The 21,202-nt window shown below is 39.5% G+C and overlaps 1 protein-coding gene across 1 annotated transcript in view; it reads right to left on the bottom strand.

Annotated features, from left to right (window-relative positions):
* LOC109030794 (leucine-rich repeat, immunoglobulin-like domain-containing kekkon 5 protein) overlaps positions 1 to 21,202 on the bottom strand; it is a 628,607-nt gene that overhangs the window by 507,972 nt on the left and 99,433 nt on the right. The window lies entirely within an intron of this gene.

Raw genomic sequence — 21,202 nt, 5'->3', positions numbered from 1 at the left:
GAAATTGGCAATGGCGACGGTGGCTCGTTCAACGCCATCGTCCTCGCGGTGAGGGGGGGTTGCGCGGATCGGAAGGAAGTACCACTCGCTCATTTCCTAACGACGCACAGGAAGCGGGAACACGCGTCAAACGCCAATTAGTCTAGCGCCCCCACCCCACCACACTCCTTTTTCCCGGGCAAACGACTCGTTTTTAGGAACCTCGGCCGATTTCACGCCACTTCACCCGAATCGCCCGCGGGTTACTCCCTTCCATTCAGACACTCCGCCCCCCCCCCCCGCCACATCGCGGGCTTCACCTTGATTCGAGGGGGAGGGGGGTCGTGGAATGGGTGGAATCATTCTAGAGAAGCGAGGTGCCACGCAGTGGAGCGAACACACGCAAGAAGTCGGACATGAAATTTTTGGGTAAAATTTCAAATTTCTATGTTCATTGTGTCACAAAATCAATTTTGAAGGGTGTCTCTGAAAGGAAATTTTACGAAAAAACCAGTAGAACTGCTCTTAAACTATAATATTTCATATTTTCGATAATTTAAGCTTTCAAAGTTTCCAGATTTTGTCCAACTTCTCCTGTTGACTCGGCCCAGTGTGTGGCGTCTTGAAAAATTGGGTCGATTGCGCGCGCCAGAGTAGAATCAAATAAGTTTTGCTCTACCATGTCTGTCGACTTTTTAGCCCTTCAAAATGGAAAAATCTGACCTTTTTTTTTTAAAATTTGTTCAAAATTTTACGCTTAATCAGGTCCCAACATCGTTTTAGGCAGTTTTTGCCATTTAATATCAGAATTTTGGCCCTAAACAGCTGAAATGTCCTGTACCGTAGCCTGTCTGTGACTCAAGTGCGCAACTTTAACGCTACATAACCATCATCTTGCATCTAAATACTTCCACTTCTGCTGTAAATTCACACTCAACTTGTACCTAACTTATTATTTTCAGTTATATTCATCCAAATAAGTGAAAATATTGACCGTCTTTGCGTCAAGCAGCTTGTCTGCGGAATTCGCGTCCTGTACCGTAGCCCCCTTTTTTCAGCATCATTTCGTCCGTTAGAGTGCAGCACTTATGAACTTTGTTTACTTTTTTTGCGTTATCGTGACTATCACACGCTGATGTCGAGCAGAGGAAAAAAAACCGCAGTGAAACAGTAAATTTTGACCGTTTTTTATGAGTTTCTAGGTTTAACGACCATCTAGAATGTCCTTACCGTATACCTACCTTTTTAATGCATAAATCACTTCAAACTCTCAAATTTTGGTATTTTTTGATACGCTCTGATATCTTAACCTCAAATCCAGAATTTCAACCACATGCGTGAATATGCCTGAGCACCATCGCCAATAATCACACGATTTGTCCGCACCGTAGCCGTCCGTACCGTAGCCCGTAGCCGTCCGGTATCGTAGCCCGTAGCTGACGCGCGATGCGGCCGGGTCTACGGTAAGTACGGACAAAATGCGAAAGTCATCCAAAAATCGGTGCGCTGTTTGATAGATCATCCCACTTTACTTTATTTTATCTATCACCAAAATTTGGAATTTAAAAAAAAAAGAGAGACGTATTTTTTTTTAGTACGACGCGACTTAGAAGAAGGAGGCTGTTTTTTTCGATGATTGCATAAGGATCGCCATCTTTTTATTTTTTTCATTTTGTCTTTTAGAACTTTGAGTCCTCTTTTTCGTCTGAAGTTCATAGCAATTTATTCGTTTAATATTTATTCGTTAATATCTAACTTATTTTTTTCTTATTGTCCTTTAAATATTTATTTAAGGTGATTTGTGACCACATTTTCGATAAATTTACCTTTTTGTTTTCTTTCTTATTTTGTAAAAGTGCACCTAAAACGTTCTAACATTGTCAAGCTTGTTTTAAGAACTCAGCTTCTAAGATTTGTCCCTAATTATTTAATGCGTTTACTTTAAAATAAAAGCAGTTCATTATTTTTGAAAGACTGATTTACTTACTCATTATACCTTTATTGCCTGTAATTATTTATAAAAGTGGCACTTATAAGCTATGCTATAACTTAGTAGTTTATTCCCCAATGAATTTCAGTTCTTTATAATTCGGCCCTTGCATACAGTAATATTTACGAGTGCCTCTTCGTCCGTACCGTAGCCCGATTGTGTACCGTAACGTTATTGTCCTGTACCGTAGACCAGTAAAAAATTGTACAATTTGTAGCTTTAAAAAGAGCAAATCTGTAGAAATTCTTTAAAAAAAGTTGTCTACCACATCTTCTAAGTTAGTTCTAAAGAAATTAATTAAAATTAAGCGTTTAATTACATTTCCTGGCTTTTTTAGGAGAAAAATGATGGCGCAAAATTCTAGAAATCGGACTTTAGAGCAATTTGGGGGCTAAATTTTGCAAGTAAAAACTTTGAAGGATATTTTGTTTTATTCTTCTACAAGAGTATAGCTCTATGAGTGCAAAAAAACTTAAAACGGTATTATTATCGCACGTATTGATAGGAAAACAAGCCTGTTTAGTTGGTCTACGGTACGGACAAAAAATTTAACTTCCAGTGATAAAAGAGGCCGAAAAAAAATTTCTGTTGAAAACGAAGATTGACCACTATTAAAATCGACTTTCCAAGAGTATGAGGACTTCAGAAAACATGCTGAAGTTTTAAAATAACTAAAGTCACTTTTTTAAAAAACGATGGCTCCAAGAGCAAAACTTATTTGATTCTACTCGCCACGGAGGAGTGGTCCGATGCCGATGGCCACTGACTTGTCGTCGCCCCTCTGGCGTAAGGCCGCGATTCAATTTCCGCATGAGCCCCAGGACGCATAGATTCATGGGTAAAACAGGGATCACGTGGTTATTGAGATACGCTCTTACGCCAAAGGAGCGACGTGTTACTGCCGTGCTGAGGAAGAACACAGTACGAAAATTCGCTGGTTGCTCAGTTCCTGTGATAAAACATGGATTTTCTTCAAAGGCCGTTCGTAAATTACTTACGGCTCTTGGGAGGGGGGGGGGGGGGGGGGCGGATTCGAGAAGTTGGCAACATTGTTTCTTCTGCATTTGAACCTATGGAAACGTATTGAATAACCGAGGACTCAGAAAAGAGTCGATTATACTTATTTTACATAAATATTGATTGTATCGATTGGTCGATTGCAGTTCCGGATTTACTTACTTCCCGCTCATAGGCCGCCTTTATTTTTCCGCCCCCTTCTCATTCGTGTTGAAACATCCATAAAAACCATCAAGTGAACGTACTGGAGGGGGAGGGGTGCATAAGACACGTTTACTCGTTTTGGATACATTTTTTGCGAAAGCCCTGTCAACACTACTGGCAAAAGTTCACGGAACTTCCCGCGAAAGTTAAGTTCCGTAATTAAACCTATCTCTTATTTTATTTATATGAAATGAACGAAAAAACTATGAAAGAACAAACATAAATGTGGTTTAATAATTTTAACTTCCGCCGCCGCGCTGATCGCACTGTGTTTGGCGCAATGCGTGAAGTATTCCTACAGTCTTGTATGCGCTTTGCGTTTTGCGTCGACCGCTGCTGCACGCATTGTTAGACGCAATGCGTGAAGTATTTATGCAGTCTTGTAGGCGCTATGCGTTTCACGGCGACCGCTGCTGCACGCACTGTCTTTGACGCAATGCGTGAAGTATTTATGCAGTCTTGTAGGCGCTAATATGTGTTACATGCCGACCGCCGCGCCGAGAGTTTCTCCTTTTCATCTCAAGTTCTCGTCATCATTGCTCTCTGCGCCGCGCCGTTCCAGGCAAAATTCCATGTCCGGTCTCTCTCTTAGTCTTAACTCGACTAATTAAACGTGCTGTCTATTGTATCACAGAAAGACAGCAAATTATAGAGATATACTCTCAGGAAATGAGAGATTTTGTCACCTTTTCTCGTTTGTAATTTTTTTTCTGAATCCGATTTTTCTTTATAGCTACATTTAAAAAAATTGCAAAATTTGCCGCCCCCTGAATTTGCCGACATGGGCCACGGCCCATGTGGCCACCCCCTAAATCCGGCCCTGGTCGATTGTAATGCTTAATTTCGTAGCTTGTCTAAGGGTCCATCCGAAACATTTGGACTATCGACCTTTGACGCTGCATACCGTGGTATGTATTTTCGTCGTCTCTCTAACGTAAGGGCGTAACTCGATTTCCACGTGAGCCCTGTTGTCTATATAACTCCATGCTCTCCAGGGCTCATGTCGAAATCGAGATACGCCCTTATGTCAGAGGAGCGACGTTTTATGACGACGTTTTTTCAGAGGCGCTCAAGGAAATCGCCGTCTCCTGGACGAAGGAACGTAAATTCCTAGGTTACAAAATTTACGCAAACTATTCGATTACTTACAAGAACAACACTCCTGTGCAATTTTTGTCCGAGATTTTTCTGATTTTTACTTCAGGATCAGGGGAAATTGTCACCTTCCAGCCAAAGTCACAAGCGCCATATATGCGATGCTAAAAATTTCCGCTGTCATTTTATTTTTTTACAGAGAAATTGTAGGTTGAATCTGTTTGAAAATTCTACTGCATTTCATCGGCAGCACAAAGAAAATTTAGTAACATTTTTAAACAGCTTCGTTGAAAAATTTCTCCGTTAAAAATAAAATTGTGGCAAAAATTTGTAAACGTTGCAAGGCGCGTGTGATATTTTGGCCGGAAGGTGACGAAATATAAGTGCATTTTTTAGTTAGAAATGCCCAAGATTCTCCTGACGGTAAAAATGGAATTTGCGAGGAAAAATTTGACAACACTCTAATGAAGTTATGTTCTTTCGTAGGTTAAGCGACGAAATATGCATAGCGAAACGTGGCTTACTCCGGAGCCTCGCCGAAGTTCACGAAGCTGCCACCGTTTCAATCCGGGTCTCATTAATTCAACCGAAATTTTATTACCTTAGTCTCGACGGGAAACGAACTACTTTAATGACTAAAAATCGCTCAAATGAAACTAATTTTATATTCGAAGCGATCCAGGTCGGTGACAGATGCAGAGAGGAGTCGCATGCAGTGACGAAGCGTGAATGATCGATTATCGATATTTCTCCATTTGAAGCTATGGTCAAGAATCGATTATTAAGGTGTTCGTTGCCAACACCCTCTTTATCGATCCTGTTCCATAGGTTTAAATGAAGATTAATCGATATATCGCAAAGCACGCCCGCTACTAGTACGTTTCAACTTTCGGCGTTTCGCGAGCCCGTAAACAAAATTTAGCAGTTAAGCAAGCGCCAGGATTGCCAATTTTTGGCGAGGCAAATCAACAATTAACCTAGTGAAGTGAAATTACGAGAGGTGTCACTGGTTGGCAAACCATGGGAAAACTTTCTTCATACACTGAAAAAAAAAAAGTATAGTGTTCAATATCGATTAAATGACACCGTTTGCCAGGCCGGGCTTTCAATCCGTCAGACCGAATGTTCAGTTCACAGTGTCAAACATTTGGATTGAACCGAACAGAGGAAAGAGGTTCGGTTACACAACTCGAAAGTTCGATTCGACGAACTGCATGGTTCGATCGATACACAGCATCAAACTTTGGTTCACTATATCAAACTTTCTCCCCGGGGGTGAAAGCACTCTAATAATGGCGGTAATTTGACAACGGGGAAAGTAATTAGCAACCCCCCATTTTTTTCTAACTGCGTACGAATTCCATCCAAATAGTTATACATTTCGCCGAGCTGCTCCATCTCAACTCGTAGCGTTACAATGTTGCCAACTCGCGTTTCAACACATTAATTTACAGTTTATACTGCCGTGCTAAGGAAAAACGCCGTATGAACATTCGAAAGTTGCCAAATTTACTCCGATAAAACGTTTATTTTTGGGGAAAGCTATGAATATTTGTCTTTGAATTTGTCAGGAACTTTAGGTGAAATTGCGAACATAACTATCTGAAAAATTGGAGGTAAAATATTTACAAATTTTCCCGAAAATTCGTGATTTATCGATGGAAATTTGGCAACGCCTGAAGGTTCATACGGCGTTTTTCCTTCGCACGGCAACATATACGGGGGAAACGACGAGAATTCGTGGCTAAATGTGGCAGTCGAGAGGCGGTGCGTTCGGCCGGGGAGACGGAATGGCCGATCACGGACCACAAAACGGCGCTAATGCTCCCGCGTGTGAACGCGTTTGGGACCCGCGCACCTAATTAAAGGATAAATTAATAATAATTAAAACTTAATTAAAAGCCCGGGGTGTTTCCGGCCGAAACTCGAGCGCGACCGCGGAACCCCCGCGTAAGATACGGCCCGCTTGGTTTTAATTTAAAGCGAAATTTCGTCGAGTAATGACTTGGCCGCGGATTTGCGCGCGGTATTTTCGGTTGTACAGTAAACTTGTTGCGATGTGTAGTGGTCCCACGCGGAAATTGCTCGCGTAGAGGAAAATTGTGGCGCTACGCATCGGAGTCAGGATGTAAATCCTAATGGACCACTAGACAAGGTACGAATTTAAGCATTCTGATACATGTTTCTTAACCAGAATTACACGTAGAGCACGATTCGCGCAACTAAACTTACTGAAACCAACTCCTTACGGTGATATTAGCATTTTAATTTTACATTGGTTGCAAGGAATTTGAACTGCCCGCTCACAGGAAACTCAAAGCTCTACGTGAGTCAAATCGCGCACTACAAAAGTTTCAGCAAGCTTCTCAATCGAGCAATGTTCATTTCTCACCACGTGTTTTTCAAACAGTAAGCAATTTGCTATAGCTGAGTCGAAGCGTCAAGATTGAGGTTGCCAGATTTTATATCGCAGAGACTGTCATGATAATTATTTAGCGCGCGATGTGAATCACGTAGAGCATTGAGTTTTCATGAGCGGGTGGTTTCAATTCACGCATCAAGAATCATTAAATATCTTCGTATGGAGTTGATTTTGGCAATTTTCGTTGTGCGCATCGTGTTCTACGTAAAATTTTGGTTAAGAAGCATGTATCAGAATGCTGAAATTCGTACCTTGTCTAGGGGTCCATTAGCACAATGACACTGGGAAGTTGTTTTAACACTATTAAAAATCGAGGAGTGAAATTCGGTGTCGAGGTCTATACTGCCGAGATAAGGAAAAACGCCGTATGAGCCTTTAGACGTTGCCAGATTGTTTCCACTAAAAACCGACCTTACTAGGAAAATTTTTAACATTTTTCCCTAAACTTTTTTGACGATTTTGTTCGCAATTTCATCTGAAACATCTAAAAATTTCGAAGAAAAATATGAATAATTTTCCTCAAAAATACATGTTTTACTCGAGGAAATTTGGCAACTCTCGAATGTTTATACGACGTTCCTCCTTAGCCCGGCAGTATATAGTGGCAAAAAACCTCTGGTGATATGAACGCGGGGTGAAATTAGCACCATAAAAACGTATGACACGCCACAAAGGAGTAGATTCCGTTCCGTAATACCCCGTAAGGAGAATTAGAGTTCGTTCCGCATTCATACTACTTGGGATTTTTTGGTCCTCAGTAGACTACGACACAGAGTTTCAAAGAGCAGATTCCGCTCAGTAATTGTGTATGTCACACCGTAATAAAAATAGATTCCGCTCCACGTTCATATCATTTGGGATTTTTGGGTGCTCCTTAGACAACGGCACAGAATTTCACTCCAGAATGTTTACAAATGTAAAATAACCAAACCCAATATTCGGTTAGAGTTTGACTCGGATGATTGGAAGCGTGTGTGCGATTGCAAACACTCTAAAAATTCAAGAATACCTACGCAATGTTAAAAATCGAGGAGTGAAAAAGTCCGTGCCGGAGTCCATATGACGCTCAAAAACCTCCAGTGATATGATCGCGGAGTGAAATTAGCACCATAAGAGCGTTTGACACTCCGCAAAAAGGGTGGATTCCGTTCCGTAATAGTGTATGTCAGTCCGTAAGAAGAATAGATTCCGTTACGAATTCATATCACTTGGGATTTTTTGGTAATCTATAGACTGCAGCACAGAATTTCTCCACACAATTTTCAACAATGTAAAATATCCCAATAATCAGTCAATTCCTATCTAGCTTTAGCCAGAGAGAATCTTCAGAATTTATTTTCTGCGAGCCCTTTGGTTGACGCACTAGAACATACCTTTTTCGTCCGTAAAAAAATGAGAGGAATGGGAGCAAACTGGAATTTTACCTGAAACACAAAGTAAATACAGGAATTGTAATAGATATTTAGTTAGAGCGCAAAGAAAAATGGAAAAAAAATACGAAGAATGATAAGGGAAATAATGAAAATGAAACACAAACTAATTGATACAAATTCAAGCCAATCAGCACCAGAGACCAAAGTAATGCCTCCCTCATCATTTTCAAATTACACGGTTTTGAGACCATCCACGCAAAAAGGTATCTCCACCCACTAAAACTTAGAAGTAAGTTATTATCACGAGTCACACAGGGCAGTGTCGTAGGAGTATTTTTGGCACAAACAAGATGCAAAAATCTCGAGGCAAACCGGAGCTGTAGCGTCGTAGCGGTTTAAAGTTTTCAGTGTAAACAACGTGATTCGTGAAAATTATTTAAAGTTTAAATCTGTAACATTTGCAGTATGAAGTTGCTACATTATGACACAAATTGACTCCTCCTCTTGGCACAAAAAAGAACTAAACCGATCACCCTTTATTCTTTGGATCACCAGAGTGCATTTCGTTAAAAATTCATACATATGTTTTCAGTTTTCTCGTATGATAAGCACGTTTTCCTTTGGCCGCGAAACGGTCTCCTCCGAGCGCGGAGTGCTCGCAGAGGTTGGACCGCATAGCGTCCAGACAGAAAAAGCAGGACCCCTCAGGATTATAAATTATACCTAGAGTGATAGTCATATCCTCAAAATCTTCCTTAATCATGAGCAAAGCAAGACAACTGCTGCTGTTTGCAGAGCGAGAACATTGCATGAAACTTTAGCGGTCTCTGTTGCCCCTTCAAATATTTTGGCAAGCAATTTGGCCTACTCTAGAGCTGGTTTAGTTGCATCGTATAAAGTATCGACGAAGTTTGTAATAAAGGGCCTCGCGAAGGGCTTAAATAGTGTTTCTGCGTGTTGTGATTTCTTTTTTCCAGTATTAGCGTGCTTATAAAGGTAAACGCACTAGCTTAGAATATTTTTTGTTCAAAGTTCAAAAGCCGGTACACAAAATAAAGCTATTAAAATTTCAAGTCCAAAATTAAAAATCATCCGATCGAATTAGCATTCTTCTCCATGCGTCCAAGGGAGCCTAATAATATATAGAGGAATGTATGTATGACACCTTACAAAGTCAAAATTCACAAATCGTGACCGGCTACGGAGTAAGGGAGCTTGGTGCGTATGGAAACAAATTAATCAGCGATTTTTTAAGTTGTACAGCGGGGAATTTAATCAAGGAATAATTTTGAAAAAGAACATTTCTGAAAACTACGTTTTTAAACCTCAAACAGTCAAATCTCTATTTTGATTTATAACACACGTAAACGTATTTCGGTGCGAAAACTTCCGTGAAATATACCTCTGAGCAGAGGTAACGATACCTAAATTTTGAGTTTTCCAATACACGTCACTTTTCCGCGAAGATCCGATTCCACAATCCAATTTCGATATTGACGGTTCACTTCCATCCCACTGTACGTGAGGGATGAACGAAATTAGCACTTTAAGGGTACACAAAGCATCTTCTTGTCTCGCGAGACAATTTCGTTCAGTAATCGGAAAGTCGTGTGTTTAGTCTACCCTTTTATTTTTAGGAGATAATTTCATGTGACAGAAAGAGCCCTCGTGCCCATACATCACTGGAATGCTTGAGCCACCCTTCACCTCGGCAGCTTCCGTGCGCACCGTTGGCAAATTACTACCCCCAAGCGACCGAGTGCAACCCTTCGAGGGACAGTTTAATTTTCAACAATCTTGGCAGCTGCTTGGCGCGTGCCTCGGTTGCGGTGTTCTTGACGGGAGACTGCAGCCTGTTGAGGGAAATTCGGACGAATCAAGATGAATTGGGCGCTGAAAGAAGGGGCTGATCGCGGGAAGGATAGCCGTCTGTAACGAGGAAAACAAGGGCTGCAAAGCTGAGGGTGGATACGCGTCATGAGCTCACCCTATTTTCGGCTCCTCCAAAAATACCCCTCTCCGCATTCCATTACAGTCACTGCGATGCAGTTTTCATGCCGACCCTACTTCGCCGCATATTTCAAGTCCAGGTATACTGCCGTACTAAGGAGGAACGCCGTATGAACATTCGAGAGTTGCCAAATTTCCTTCGATAAAATGTTTATTTTTGCGGTAGGTTATGAATATTTTTCCTTAAAATTTTACGGAACTTCAAGCAAAATTGCGAAAAAAATTATCTGAAAAATTGGAAGGAAAATATTCGCAAGTTAACCAGGAAATTCGTGTTTTATCAAATGAAATTTGGCAACGCCTAAAGGTTCATACGGCGTTTTTCCTTAGCACGGCAGTATAAAGATAGCATCGTAGTATGTATCTTTCCGAGGAGCCGAAGATATTTACACGTGAGAACGTGTGCTCAAACGAGGTTGAAAATATTCTGAATACTTATTACTTCAATGCGATACAAGAGCAGACCTACTTTTTCGAGAAAAAATTTGATAAGAGATGTGAGTTTTTACCACTTACCATGGCAAAACTGACAAATGACTTATCATTTGCATTTCCGGAGTCAGTATGTGGTATCACTTGAAAATGGAGGCAAATCTTAGCAAGTCGCCTGTCTCAAAACACGGATATTTAGCACGTTTACGAATGTTATGCTTGCATTGTTATCAAAATTGCGTATTTTCAGCGATATGGAGATGAAAATTGTGTGATCTTTTATGTTCTTATACAACTGCTGCGCTGGAAAAGTTACGTGCATGCTGCGGTATTTGGGGTAAATATTGCGTAATTTCTCTTTTTTAAAAAATCGCTGAAATAAATTGCGTATATGTATACCGCAATACTGACTAAAAAATTGCGTAATTGTTCATGATTCAACAAATCCGATGGAAGAAATTGTGTATTCCTCGTGAAGTTGAGATGAAAATCGCGTAATTCCTCATGTTTTTAACAAACGGCTGCACGAACGATGAATGCAGACATAATTCTCGCATCGTTAAATGAGGAAATCAAGCGAGCAACTATTCGAACTCCGAAGAGGGTATGTGGTATCACGCGAAATTGAAGGAGGATCTTAGATTTTTGCCTATCGCAAGTCACTGACACTTATGATCATTATGCTTGTACATGAAAATCGCAAATTTTCCGATATATTGAGGTGAAAATCGTGCGTTATTATATTTCCTCGATCGACCGCTAGGAAATGCGCGTATAGGCTACGATTTTAAGGTGAATTAAACTTAATTTTCGACGATTTTATAAAAACTGCGTATTTGCTACGACATTGCTGTGATAATCGCGTAATTTCTCATTTTTTCACAAAATCCTTGGAAAAATGGCGCATTTTACGGGAAATCTAGATGAAAAACGCGAAATATCTTTTGCTTTTCACACGTTCGCTGGAAATATCGCTTTTACTTCACGACAGTGAGCTGAAACTTGCGTCACTTCTCACTTTTTCACACACGGAAATCAAGTTCGTAACTATTTGAACTCCGGAGTAGGTATATGGTATCACGCGAAAGTGAAGGGAAATCTTAGCTTTCCGCCTGTCTCAAAATACATGAATTAAAATGACTGGTTACATGGAATTACATGGAATTTCACGAATGCCGCGATAATCATGTGAAAAATACGGTAGATGGCCCCTAAAAAGCCAGTGCTATCATAATCGTGTTTGTCTGACCTGAGGGTCGCCTGAAAATGGGCTTGTTCCATCTCAGAAACATTTTGTTCGGTTTCGGATTTTGCAAGACGGGGAAAGAAAAAAAGATTGAAATCATGAGAACTCACGAGAGCGTCGGCATGGTGAAAAGAAGGGAAAAATTTACCCTGCTGGTTAAGAGCGTTTTATTAAGGCCATATTGGATTTTCTGAATACAAATTATGACAAGTTCATAACATCGATGAAAAAAGTGTGTAATCCTTGGCTTCATTTGAATGTTGAGCTCTGGTGTGAGTACAAAGGGGATATAAATCAACCGAAGCGCTACTAATAAACATTATCTAATTTGACACCTTGAGCCCGACATCATCTGCTATCCACCGCTACGGCCAAATCATGCTCGGAAACCGACAAATTCAGTGAAAATAAGGATTGAATGGGTATTTTGCGCAATAGAGGTACGTAGGTATGGCACACTGAGTAGAATTTTTACCGGCAAAATCTGACGGAACTCAGGTTGAGCACGATGCAGAAATCGTCACTTTCCGGTCAAAGTTTCACAAGCGTCATGCGACGATTAAAAATTCCCGCCGCCATTTTATTTTTTCACAGAGAAATCGTTCATCAAACCTGTCCGAAAATTTCCCTGAATTTTCTTGGTGCTGTCGATAAAATTCAGTGAAATTTTCGGACAGTTTCTTTGAACAATTTCTCTGTAAAAAAATAAAATGGCGGCGAAGATTTTCAAGAGTCGCATGGCGCTTGTGAAACTTTGGCCGGAAGGTAACGAAATTTTTACACGACCGAAAGAAAGCAGTAAATCCCAGATCGGTAGCTAACGAACAATACTACCTCTCTGCAAAGTGACGATTATGTCGAACAGAGAGAAAACTTCGCTACTTGTGTCATTCTAAGGCTAGATTTGCAACTTTTTCAGACATTACAGCTTTATTGAAGCGCTCCCCTACAGAATTTCAATAAAAACTAAAATCATCAGCTTAAGTATTTTATACTATAGAATGTGGCAGAGCCGCTGACTCTCTTTTTATTTGACAAAATTGTCAGTCAGGCGGTTTTGTTCGTTAACCCTCAAGATGGACGTTTCCAGAAAATGGACCTAAGCACCTAGCAGTGTTCGACGGAGATGTTTTTTTTAATAAATCCTCCGTTTTTCGTATAATCACTCCCTTATATTCAATCACGCATCAAAACACGATTCTGTTACCAGCGCAACTGGCCCATTGGAAAACTTTCTTTCATCGGCGCATTTTTCAGACAGTTCCGAGCTAGAGTACCTTTGTAAGGAGAGTATGAACAACTCGAAAATTTGGAGGTTAGGTTTGATCAGGTCATGATGTAGCTCTTGGAGTCCAAAAGGGTAGCCAACCCATGAGCTCGAATTATCCAGTGGTACTCATCTTCACATTTCAACTATTTACACTGATCAAAAATTATGAAAGCATGTATAAAACTTTGCATATATTCTCTCAATTTCAAAGTTTTAATCCTTAAAGACGCTTGTTTACAATGCGCAGTCAGCCACATTGATTAATATTTCAAATGCATAGGTTGGCAGCAGCACTTTTCTAGTGATTTTCGTTTTTGGCGTTGTCGCTCTTTTGGGCCTGAGGGCTACATAAATCGAGTTGTCCATATTCTCCCTGTAAAGGTACTCTATTCCGAGCGAAGAGTCGTCTTTTTTCATGTCGTCGGTCGCTTACCGATGGCATCGCTGTGATTGCGACTGATGGTTACGCCCATTTTTCTCTATCCAATCACACGGGATTACGCTACTAAAAAATTGTTAGAGGTTAGGTTTCACTGATGGTGCTCCATGGAGACACTCCGGACTCGGGTGACGAGTGATTGCGGCTGATGGCGTCAAAGCGTCACGTGACTGATGGTCTAGCTCAGTTTGACAAACTAAGCTCCGCCCATTTCTGATGGCATCAACGAAACAAAACACGAATGATTGCGCAGTGACGGCGACTGATGGCGACCGATGGCATAAAAAAAGACGACTAAAGAGTATTTGAGAAATGTGCGAGGACCCGGCAACGCGGCTTCTCGTGCTGCTTTCATATTTCCCGGTGCTTTGTCGTCTTTTGCTCATAATTAATTGCCGGGTGAAAAAAAAAGACTGCATGGTTTTAATCGGAGAGAAATGCTTCGTCTGTTGAATGCTTATCGCGACCCCGTGCGTCTTGCTCTCCTTTTACAGCGCAGCGCGTCAATGGCCGAAGAATAAAGGAGCCCCCGAGATTAGCCACGTCAAACGTCCTTCTCCTCTTGAGGCCCTTCTTCTCGTAAAAACGTCCTCAATGACGTCCTGAACGTTCAGGGCATTCGAGGTCTTTCATACGCACATCAATATACTCGGCATTTGAATGATGAGAGGGATGGCTAATGAAGTGAATATGTTGCAGGCAAATAGTCAAATCAGGCATTTTGTTAAATGCCTAGGCAAATAGCTAAATATTCTTACTTACACTGGGGGAAAAAAACACATTGGATCTTAAGAACATTGACAAGAAAAAATACTCTTGATTCAATCAGATTTAAGCTTAAATCAAGAACCAAGCCTCTTAATTTGAGCGGATTTCCTTTTGATTTAAGCTTAAATCTGATTGAATCAAGAGCCCTTTTTCTTGTCAATGTTTTCAAGAGTCTGCACTCCAGATCCAATGTGCTTTTTTTCCAGTGTAGACTGAAATCCTGGTTATTTTGCTGCTAGTAGACGAAATAATTATCTAATCCTGTGGAAAAGTATTCCCTTTAAAAACGTGTTTCATACGATCATAAATACGTTTTTTCTAGTACTTGAATGCAAATTTATCACAAAATATGCAGGATTTCGTAAATTAAAAAGTTTTGTCATGGGAACGGAGTTCCCCATGATATTACAATCGTTCCGTTGCTTTCGCTATGGGATTCCCTATACCTCTGCGACCTTGAGCGTTTCGCCCAGTCTCCGATTTTTGGTTGATTTTCCGATGTATCAAAAACCGTTGTATTTTTTAGCCAATCATGTCTCTACGTCAAGTTGTGTTGATTTCTAAAATTCGCTTTCAGCGAGTTTTTTTCCACCTTCAGATGTCGTGTCTGACTGGTAAATCTGCGCAGAACCACGAAGTTCCGTTTTTAGGCAAATTCTTTTTTTTGGGAGGTTCTGATTGGTTATTTTTCGCCATCAGTTTTCTGTTCGTTGGTGCAAAAGATCGCCTACTTCGTTGCTCTTGAGAAGCCGCCATTATCCCACCTCAAATTTTAAACATAGAAATAAAGAAATTATAACTATTGTGCAAGGTGGAAAACTGCTCTGGAGGACCCGTTACGGATATATGAGCCAAAATCGGAACTCGATTGATTGATTTATTCCATGAATACAGAAATATTGCCTGAGCTTACTGCCGCGATGGCAAATGCCTGCTGATATGAACCTTGAGACACATGATAGCATAGGCAAACAATGTCTCACAGAGAAAGGCGCTTAGCTCGTTTCTCCAGAAGCTACGAAGACGCGAATCGCCGAATCGCTCAAGGACAACTCTTGTGATAAGTCCCGCCCATCGTCCCAGTCTTTTAAATGCTATTTTTCCTCGTGAAGTCGTTGATCTGTGATTGCCTAGTTGACTGAGGCGCCTCATATCTTGGTAAGGTGCGGGCAATAGGTGATCGGGAGTTCGATACCCGACGATGGGAGTTAATTTTTAATGGTTGTATTGAATGTTTTAGACCAATCATCAAAAAATAATTAATACTAGATGATAAATGTACGAACATTTTCTCGTGAGTTAATATGTTAAACAAAAATACTGGAATATACCTTCTTCATTTAATCAGCCACATGTTCCCCCAAATTAATGACGTTATTTTCTTTTTTCAATAAAGTTAATTTGCATTCAACGTTCGTAAGTTAAGCAAAAAGTACCTATTGATACAAATAGAAAGACATGAAAATAGTATGTCTAACATTTCAGTTGTTTTTTTTTTATTTATTTTTTTGTTTTTTTGTTTTTTCAATACAACAAATTGACTGGGACTAGAATCATTGTATCTCTGAAGACAGAAGCTAAGTTTTTTGATACAGAAATACTAATATATTCATCCTTTATATAATCAGGGAGATGTTGACCCAATATTGATGTATATTTTCTCTGTTCGCCCAAATTAATGATGGTATTTTCTTTTTTCAATAAAATTAATTTACATTCCACGTTCTTAAAGCAATATTTTCTCCAAAATTCAGCAAAAAATAACAATTTATACCTACGCAAAAAGTAAATAAATAAACAAGCAGTGAACTCCAACACAATGTGTTGATAAGGCGCGTCATTAACTCGCACATATCAACCCCTTTAGTTTTCATTTACAGAGATTTTAAAAAAGGCAAGCAGCACAACAAGAGAATTCACGATCCAACACTGCAAGGTCAACGACGCATCTTGACGAGACCGTGTATTGTGAATCTAGAAAGCTATTCGAACAAATTTAAGTTTTTTGATCCGCCTCAAGCAAAATCTTATCAGATTCTTGAAGAAAAGTGCTACGGAAAAATTTAAGCGAAGAAAGGAAAAATTCTGTCGAATTCCTAGAAGATAAAGTCGATTTAAAGGTATTTTGGGGCTAAAATACCCAAATCACCGGTATTATAAATCCCGTTATATTATTGAAAAGAAATTGACTCGATATAAATGCAATTGTATTAAATATGTCTTGATTTTGTTATTTTAAACGTCTTTTCATGCAAAGAAGCTCAACCATGTCCATGCTTTATTCATTCATGAATTGAAAGTAAGCAATCCACATCCCGAAAATCTACCGATTTGCCGTAAAAAATCGCAGAAACTTGATATACCAGGTCGATGTACCCACTCTTTGAATTTACCAATCAATTTAGTGAGTGCACGTAGGTATGTGAAAGTCAAAATGCTATAGTCATTTTGGGTGCATTCATTTTTCATGAAACAATTGTAAGTAATTTCAATCCCGAAAAACCATAAATTTTCCGTATAAAATCGAAAAAATCAAAATATGTCGACTCCCTGACGTGAAAATTGAATTCTACGTGTGAAAATACTTATGTATCGATATGCTGAACAAAATGCCCGCCTCTCCTCGTAATGTACAAACCGTTCCTATACTCATCTTAAAATTGTTCTCAGAGCTTTGTGTTATTATCAGCTTCCATTTAAACCCCGGTTTGATGGCCGAATCGGCTGCCCAAAAAGCAAGCCATTTTTGAAGGGCTCTATGAGAAATTCGTGATATTATCAGCTCTCAGGAAATCACCTCATGGGTAAAATTGCTGATATAAATCGAGTGCTTAAAATAATCGTATTCAAGAAACTAAGGCATTAAACTATGGAGTCAATTTCGTTTTAATAATGTAACGGGATTTACTTGTCTTCAGGTCAAAACTCATACAAGGAAGCCCCTTGCAAGAGGCTAATTTTTTGTAATTTCACTCAATTTTTTCTCCTTTTTATAATTGAATTGCTTGTCACATTCTGAGGTCAATCATATTAAATTGTAATTTATACATTCCCCCCCCCCCCCCTTCATTTATTTTTTGTTTGGAGAAGTTTTGTTGATTTCTTCGGATTTCGAATACTGTAACTTCTCTTCTATTTGGCCGATTTTTATGAATGAGACCTCTTTTAATTCATGTTTTAACGGAGAGTAAGGAAAAAATTGCTAAAAACTCGCGAAACAATTTTTTTTGAAAATTGGACGAATCCTAGCGTGACGGTGAAATGGTTAATGAAGCGTAAGTAATTGGGCGAGAGGCTGAGGATCCCGGCATCGCTTGGCAACCGTCATTAGCTATTGTTCGTCGAGACGCCGACGCAGTGAGCAGGAGCGTGGGAAAGAGAGGGGTAAGTGGATTCCTGTATGAGCCACGTTTAGCTAATGGTCTAATGAGTCTCGAGGCTCATCACAGATTGCACTTACACAGATTGCACTATCAGAGCACGGGTACCAACTTTTGGAAAGTATAACCGAGGTTACAGATCTGTCAAAGCAACGTTTTGAACAAAACGGAGGAGTTAAATTCTCATTTCGAGAGTGCCGACCTGCTCAGCCATCCTCGAATCAATTCGCTTGATTCTGCTTATATATGCATATTTTAAATCAGCGCGTCGCATTCTTAGGCTTTTTTTGAAAAAACCAAGTAACGTAGACTCTTGGTATTCACTGCACATAAACTAATGAGCCCCAGAATGAGAAACAACTTTAAATCATAATTATTGATGGATAAATAAACTTTTTACACGCTTTGGAAAATCTCAGAAGTTCGCGGTAGTCACTTTTCGGTAAGGAACTAAGGGACTCGGTTATTGTATCGAGCAGGGTTCGAAACGATCGCAAAGGCGGTATACTACGTATACGCGCCAATAAATAAATAAATAAAGCAATGACATGAAAGTAGTATAGGTAGTACACATCTAACATTTCAGTTACATCTATTTGAATGAAAAAAATGGCAACTTAGGAAGCACATAGGTCACTTATGATGCGTATTTGGGCATATGCGTAGAGTAAAAATATCATACTTTACGCCGAAAAAACGAAACTGAAAGTTAAATGCGTTAACTTCCGAAAACCATACATAATCCAACGAAAATAAATAATTGGTAAATATAACAGCTTTCTTGTATGCAAAGAAAAAAAATTAAAAATGTTAAAAAAGAGATGTCGACACAAAATTACATAGCCCCTTCAATCCTGAAGATACTACAAACGAACTGTACCTTAACATTTTCATATCCCAGAAGCAAAAGTTCCCATGACGAATATTGCTATCGCTAGCGATTGCAAAAACCAACTTGTTCACGATTTGGATGGTTGAAGAACTATAAGGAGCATTTTTGAACGGAAAATAAAATGACAGTTTGTACTTTGACGGATTTTTAGTATCAAAATATTGAAAATTCGAGAGTTCTTTGTGAAAACATGAAAAATCTCGTAAACTCTGAAAATTTGAGTATCTGTCCAGGCATTTAAGAAAATGCCTGATTTGACTATTTGCCTGCGACAAATATAATGTAATGGACGTATTTTTGCCAAACGCAACTATAGACGAGTGGGAAAGATGTTCCATTTATGATTTGTGCTCTAGAAAGCTGCTTTAGAAACAATGTTAAAGTGGGTATGATTCCCTTTGGAGACATGGAACAGCAGAAAATACCCGAATTTTACATCGATTCAAGCATTGTACTCATACGCGACAGTAACAATTGAGATAGGCGCAAAGCTATGATTTTCCTCCAATTTCGCGTGATACTACATACCCACACTAGAGTTCGAATAGTTGCGTGCTTGATATCCGCAGCGCTTCGAGCTACTATTTCGCCGGGGAGGTGTTGCACAGTACCTATCATATGAGATCGAAGGCACCCCACCAACGTATCATGATTGATGGCATCTTGCAAAAGCACGAAGTTCCCTCGCAAATGAAATTGAGTGATGACAGCAAAAAGAGAGCGGTAGTCGAAAAACTTACCGTCCTAGTATCTGTATTTAATAACGTTTAGTGTGATTTTTGACTTCATTAGAGGAACAAGTGACCTAATTTAAGGAGAAATATCCTCAAATTTACCGCCGAGAAGATTTCCTTATGAGTTAATAAAGAAAATAATGTTTTCTTAAAGAAGGAAAGGTGCTTTTATAAAAAGGAAAGTCACTTACATGAGGCAGAAACCCGCTTTTGTTCACGTATTTTATTCTTGATTCAAAATAAAATCTTCTTAACGGCATACTCAAGAATGTTTCTTTATCTCTCTTATCTCGTCTGATTTTGCAAGGAAAGTTCCGTACTCTTAAAGGATGCCTGTCATTCTTATTGTTGGTATGTTGGAGTGCCTTCAACTTTGTATAATACTGTACAACACCGCTATTGTGAAATAGTGAAGCGCCGTGGCACGAGGCAGTGGCACGCTGCGGCGCGGCCAGCCAGCCAGCCAGCACGGAACGCGCATTGGCACCTACAAACCTAAGGGATACCTCAAGCATTGCGCAATGCGTGAAGTATCTGCTTAGGTTTGTAGGCGGCAGTGCGCGCTTCGTGCTGGCAGTACGTCGCGTCGCATCACTCCGCTTTAGGCTAGGGCCTATTATTTAAATTCGTCGAGTCAGCGTTTTTCAAATGTTTGCACACTCTGCATGGATTACTTTAATTTAAATTGATAAAAAAATATATATGTGTATGAAAGGAAAATTTAATGTGTGTGTTGTAAATATTAAGGCGTTTCCTTGTCGTATTCAATGATTTTCAAAGCACATTAATTTTTTATTGTATATTTTGTGCTTTTACTGTGCTGCAGCGTGGTGTGAGCGCAACCAAACGCTCAAAATAGGACGTATTTGACTCTGAGAGATCGATGTACAGATGGACTAAAACCGAAGATTGCGAGCTTCTCGGTTTTTTCCCTCTTTTATTCATTTGTGCATTGTTCCTTTCGACACAACTACTGCTCATTGACTTTAATATCGATGCCATCGCTTGAAAAAGGTTTTACAAATATTTGCCACGTTTTAAAAATGTAAATGTCTTTAAAATAAAGTAATATTTTCATTTAAAAAAAAAATTATTTACAAGGTTTATTTTTCATCGAAAATTTTAAGGATGGAAATAAAACTAAATATTCAACCATGACAATTTAAAAAGATTGATCAAAAGAAGGAAATAAAATTTCATTTAAAAATAAGTTACCACAACAACCCTTCCGTCTCTCTTAATTTTCTCATTTCATTATTGTCAAAATAATTTTACATACGGACTAAAATATGACACTTGGACCAAGTCACTGTTGCTTATTTCACGCGTGGCCGTAAACTCCTGGACAAAACAGGTGTACGGACAAAAAATCGTTGACGGAATGCCCTGAAACCAATTACGAAAAAATCTGCTGAAAAATTGAACGGAGAATATTCACGAGTTTGCCCGAAAATTCGTATTTAATCAAAGGAACTTTGGCTACTGACGTAGTTCCATACATACATATAAGTCGCTTTACAGCACTCCCTCGCGCTCTACGACTCCTAACCTCCACTGCTCTCTTTCAAACCACAAATCTTGGGGGATTCTTTGGGGGACGTAGTTTCATATGGCGTTTTTCCTTAGCGCAGTAGTATTACTCCGCGTCCGCCCTCCAAATTATCGGAACATAATTTTTACCTGATAATCTTGAGAGCCTCGATCAATTTCGACTGCCATTAGATTTAAAGCTGCAGCATATCTCACCTGTAACAAGAAAAAATTAATATGGTTAGGAAATGTGACTTCGTTGAACGTTGCTAAATTTACAGCCTCGCTATAATAATACGCGACCGTACAGACGGATTTAATTAGAATTTAATATCCTTTCGTGCATTGATTTTTTTTTAATCAGGAAACAAGATAACATTCTGCCTTGAAATATTGTAAGCTGAGGATAATTCACAAAGAG

The sequence above is a fragment of the Bemisia tabaci genome, chromosome 3 (assembly GCF_918797505.1).
Source record: "Bemisia tabaci chromosome 3, PGI_BMITA_v3".
NCBI classification, from domain to species: Eukaryota; Metazoa; Arthropoda; class Insecta; order Hemiptera; family Aleyrodidae; genus Bemisia; species Bemisia tabaci.
This window is presented reverse-complemented; position numbering and strand designations above follow the sequence as displayed.